We start from the raw sequence: 6,269 nt of genomic DNA, 5'->3' as shown, positions 1-6,269 counted from the left end.
ATATTGTATATCTAAATTTATAGAAATGTTGACCTGAATCCAATAGTGAGGTCTGTTTTTACCCAGTGGGTCATTTTAGCAAACTCCCCCTAAAACCCTCATTCAAATGAAACATTCAAAAAATTCTTTTGACCAACAATTCCACAAGACCCAAATCTATCAATATCCCATCATAAACACAAACCCAAAAGCCTTACATCCACAATAAACAACTCATATATCTTGCCCTTTCTTTTATCCTCTTATGCATTCTCATGGATTCAATCCAAGGTTACTATAACACAACCATAGTTTTGATACCACTTGTAAGGAAACTTGCAACAAATCATATAATCATTTCCACATAGCTCATAATAGATCTAAAACAAATATGCAATTGAAATCCATGTCCAAGAGAATAGAAAACATACCCACAAAATTGTGACATAAAATATTCCCTAGGAAACCCTCATTGAGGAAAAAACACAACCCTCCAAAAGCATCTATCACCATGTATTATTTAGCAAAAAATACAATTGCAATACAATCATGAGGCCTTCAAATTCATAGCCATAACCAAGAAATCTATGTGAACAAGCATGAATCCATGCATCCCATGCCATGCTTCCAATATTCACAAATGCTCCCTTGGCTAACCTATCAAGCCTTGTTTCGCTTGACTATTGGTTTTCTTTTTCTTTTTCTCACACCAACAACTACCCTTGTGGGCTACTTATGCAGTAGCAAGTCCCACAAAACAACCAAGTGGTATTACATAAACCATGTGCTACCTAACCCCTTGAACCCACATTCAATATTGGAATTTTAATGAAAATTTCCCCAAAGTTAAATAATTACATGAAATATTATCACAATGTTATAATACAACTCATGGGAATCTTTATATGTTGCATATCCATCTAGTTGCAACATTACAAAATAAAATAAAATAATACAATATAATAATATTATGCAATATGTGCAACACCCATAATCTTAATAGACCCTATTAGGAGTCTAGACTAATATTCAGTACATATCAGTCATTGTTAGGAGATTCCAACACTATTAGGAGTTGAGCCAAACCTATTAGAAGTTGAGCCAACCCTGTTAGGAGTTGTTGAAGACAATTGGACCCATTTTTGAAATAGCTTCAAGGGCAAGATCAATGAACCCACTGTCCAAATGATCTATGTATTATTCCTTGTAGAATAATAGAAATAAATTGTACTTCCTTCCTCTTTCTCTATTCTATCTACTAGAATTTTTCTCCTTCTTATCTTGTAACCAGATAAAAAAACTCACATCCAATAGTCCCTTGGATCTCTTACTCGCATATGTGCAACTTCATGATAGACACACTTACTGACATCACCATTAGAGTGTCCTCCATCTAAATCTCTATAATCCTCTTTGTAACTCTAGAATAACTTCTATATCTCTTTGACTTACATGTTGTACATCAAACCTTTTCATTAGGACATTGTACTAAACATGTTCATGAACACGCATCACCAGACATTCAAAAGAGTGTCTATACAAATAAGATCTCTGTGTAATATCTACCAATCTTCATAGACTTACTACTATGTTGACATCAATGATAAACACAATCATGAAAACAACATGTCAATACTCTCCAATGCTTATAATACTCCCCTAGAGTAGTATCATCAACATTCATGTTAATAGTTATCACTCTAGAGGTTGGATTGGGGAAATGCTCCCCATAAAAAGATAATGTGGAAGATGACACATATTTTTTGTGTAGAAAAAGTAAAGATAAGAGAAAAACAAGGAAAAATGATCCTCACATCTTGGATAATAGAGAAGTGGTTAGGAGGAAAAGGGGGAGGCCACCTCATTTGAGTGGAAATAGTAAGACCTTCAAGATGGATACAACTAAAATCCATTAATGTTTCATAGGGTTTTAAAACCCAATGAATACTGAAAAATAATCACTCCCATGGCCAAATTGAAACTAGCATCTTGGAATATTAGAGGATTAGAATCCTTTGACCAAAAATATATTGTCAAGAGTTTCCTAAAGTAGGTAGAAATCTTGATATCATCTTTCTTCAAGAAGTTAAGAACTTAAGATTTGCACCTCAAATTGATCTAAAATACATATGGAAAGATGTTGCCACTTTCTCAACCAAGCATCTAAAGCAGAAGGGGGCTATTGCCATACTTACAGGCCATAAATAGATGAAGAAAATCAATATGATTGAAAGTTTTGAGTTGTGCATTTTCTTAGTTTATGCCCATAATGAACATTTAGACATAATCAAATTATGGCAATGGTTGACTTCTCTACCCAACATTTGATGGATTTTGGCTAGTGATTTTGATATGGTGGAGAGACCTCAAAAGAAGTCACATGGCCTAAAATTTGAATGTAAATAAAATGAATAATTCTTCTAGTTCACGTTGTTGATAAAAATCAATCTCATAGATCCCCTTACAAAGTTGAGGCATCATTCCATTGGTATATGGTACATCTGGTCTAACTTTCCAAAGGGAGACAAGAAAATTTACTCCAAACTTGGGAAAATCTACTTCAAAAAATATTCTTCACCTATACCAGGCGTCTTGACAATAATCCTTTCTAGGTCTTGCCTTATATTCTCTTTCTAATCATCACCCAATTTTTGTTTAAATACTCAAACTTAGGTGGCCCCAGTCTAATTCAAAGCCCCCAAGGCCTTTGCAGTCTATGTCTCTTTGTTGGAAGACCAAGATGTCCTTGCAACAGTCAAGATTGTAAAGCCATATAACTCAACCATCTATAAGCATGACAATCCTATCATGAGATAGAATGAAACTATTAACATTTGGCATAAACTTTTCAAAACTATTGGCAAAAAAAAGCCAACGATAGTAGAGCCTTGGAACTCTCCTTGGTCAAATATCTTCAATCAGTTGAGACCTCTCTTTAGAGTGAACCCTCCAAGCTTCAATCTATTGAGACTCTATCCAAATCTAAGCATGACCTAAGGAAAATTCAAATGAAAAAGATTGAATTCAAAACTTGAACTCTTGGTTTTTTTGGTACTTACTGACATTTTGATCCTTTTAAAAATTTCATTTTTTCTTCCCAATATGCTATAGTAAAAATTTATAAACTAAATCAATTTAAAAAACCCAAAATATATATATATATATATATATATATATATAAAATCAAAATAAAAGAGAGGTTGATATTTTGTAATAACAAAAAGGATTGATAGAATAGAGCTATTAGAAAAATTGAGTTGATCATGCATCATCGTCATCTTATTAGTACTTGTCGGTAGGGTAAGTACTTTTGCATCACTTTTTGGAATTACTATATTAACTAGTGATTAAATTGAAATATGTAGACCCATGAAAATATACCAACTTGTTCATTTTGTTACTTAGTTTATATTTTCTAAAGTTAAAAGCAACATTTTTAAGTTTGTAATTTCTCCAAACAATTTATTTATATCTGATTGGATATACTTGTTAGACTCTTATATAGCGAATCTTTGTAAAAAAAAAAAATATTAGGAGTTTTTTTTAGCTATGTGGCATAATTTTAGGCACTTAACAATTAAATGAGATTTTAATGTTCAACTAAGAAGAATTGGAAATCTCAAAATCCTTTACATTTCCATCAAATTTTATTATTTTATTTTTTATTTTTAAATTTGATGAACATTAATCTTCATCTTATCCCTATTTAAAAGATTTATTTTTATTTTTAAATAAATTAGCTATAAGAATAAATCTAACTAAAAAATTATACAATATTTAATTATTAATGATTTTTAAACATATTTTATTCATATATTATTTTTGACTTTTTTGTTTAAATTTATTTATGTAAAAATTAACCATATTAAATTTTTTTTTAAAAAAAAATAATGTCTCTTATTATTCAAAATAATAAAAATTCTAAGATAGAATATATAATAAGAAAAATATTATACAATTGAATCTAAAAAATGATAATATATTGGTAAAAAGACCTCAGAGCAAAATTGAAATTCAAGTAAAGTGCATGTAATATGCAGTAAAATATCCAACATGCTTACAAAAACCTATTTAAATAATTTTAATCATTTTCCATTGATTTTTTATTATTTTAATTTGATTTTTTCATTTGTTGTATGTATATAATGCTTTGGGGGTTGGTTCTTATTTTTTCACTTGAATTATCTTGTTTTTTTTTTTTCCCCCTTTTTTTTAATGTTTTGTAAGATTGGTGCTATTTCTAATATCTTGCAAAGTAAAATATCCAATATTCTTGTAATCACCTATTTAAATAATTTTAAAATATTACAATATTATTTTTTATCACTATTAGCACTACAAAATTACAACGGCAAGTACTTAGCCACTATGTGACAGTTGTTGGTAGTTGAACTAGGTTTATATATTTTAATATTCTTCGATAAAAGAAAATTTGAAAAAGTTGTTAGGTACAAATATTTGATTCAATTGGCTTGTTTGAAAGGAAACTATCAAAGATCACACTAAGCTTCATTCCAAACACTAAAAAGTGTTAAATAGTCAAAATTCACTTATTTTTTCCAAGCTTAATTTTCTGTTATGTAAAAGTGGACTAACTGCAGAGAGGAGAACAGATATTCGGAGAACGGTCACAAATAAAACCTAATTTCCACGCGGGGAACACGCCATCAAAGAAGCGTTGGTCTTCCACGCACGCCGAAATTAGATTTTCTTTCAATTTAAAAGTATTTCTTGGATTGCGTATTGTTAATTAGGAGTCCGATTCTGATTGTCAATTTAGTATTTTTTAAGTTGTAAGGACCCATTTGTACTTTGTATGGAAATTTCACGCGCAAACAATGACGGATTCTCATTGAATCTCAATAATGGGTCTATAAATATCTAGCGAAAATGAGGGCAAAAATTTTAGATTTTCAGATTGTGCTCGAGTACAAGGCTTACGGAGAGATTTTGCAACCAGAGAATTTTAATGGAAGACATGATTGTTGTTGCTTGAAATCATTTTGTCGGTTCCACTATGATTAAAAGAAAATTAACAGAAATATCATCCATCGGATGATTTGGATCGCCTGTGATTCCTCATTTTTTTCTATTATTTATCTTGATGACGTCTTGCATTGCCTCGAATTTACTATGTGCACACTGGAGAGCTAATCTGGAGTTGAGTTTAGAAATAGTTGATGCCAGCTTTTATTCTGCGCATTATAAGATTGGAACATGTTCCTATTTTAGAGTATTTTGAATACTCTACCAGGCCTGGAATTTGACGGTCACCCCTGCCTGTAGATTTTTTATGACGGTTTGGTCATATGAATGTCTTTCATTTTATGTTTCAAGATATTGATTGGTTGTCATTTTTAATCTTAATAACTTAATATGAATATATGTAAATTAACAATGTTTCTAAGTTCATATTTTGCATACTAATATTTTAAATTGGTAAATTTTTTGTTTATATAGCAAATTTTAAAAATATTATCGATTATGAATTTCGACAGTTTATTAATAAATTTAAGTATCATATTGACGGTTCTATAAAAACCATTAAATTCCAAGCCCGCTCTACCTACACAAGAGTGTTCCATAAAGAGACATGTCATAGCGTGAAAGAAATTATTCTTTAATGTTCCTCCAGTCACATTGTATTTGCATAATGGGTAATTTATTAGTGTTCTTAGATTATTTTTTTAGTTTCTTTCTATTTTCATATTTTTATACATTTTAGAGTGTTGTTCCTTTCCACTTTGAAAGTCTAAATTTGTTTTTTAGTTCCATATAAAAACTAAACTTCTCATTCTTCTACAATAGCTATTACTAAAGTTTAAAGTTTAAAAATTATAGAGTAAATAAATAACACAAAATCATCATATAAGGGAAGTTTTTATATCTACTTTTAGGTTATTTAATTTTTCATTCTCAAATTCTATGAGGCCTATACATGGCTTTTAAATTTCACCATTGTTAGATACCTTTTAGTAAGTAAACACCTCACGAAAGTGTGCTTTGTGATTAGGCTAGCAAGTCCCAAGACATGCACAAGATTCAACTCATCATTGTACAAAGCCTTACAATTGCTTTATTCGATTTCTTTTTTATTAAATTGAAGTCAACCATACCTTACTTCATGTAGCTTCTACCTCATGAATTGCCCTTTATTCTTTTCTATTGATCCCACTTTGGACTTTTGAGTTTATAGACAGTAAAAAATGTCAACCTATGTCCAAGTTTAACTGAAATTATAATGTTAACCTCTACCTTTCTTCAACTTTCTTACATAGATTTTGATCTTA

This window comes from Cupressus sempervirens, chromosome 1 (genome assembly GCF_028749045.1).
Source record: "Cupressus sempervirens isolate cs-2001-9-10 chromosome 1, ASM2874904v1, whole genome shotgun sequence".
Lineage (NCBI taxonomy): Eukaryota > Viridiplantae > Streptophyta > Pinopsida > Cupressales > Cupressaceae > Cupressus > Cupressus sempervirens.
This window is presented reverse-complemented; position numbering follows the sequence as displayed.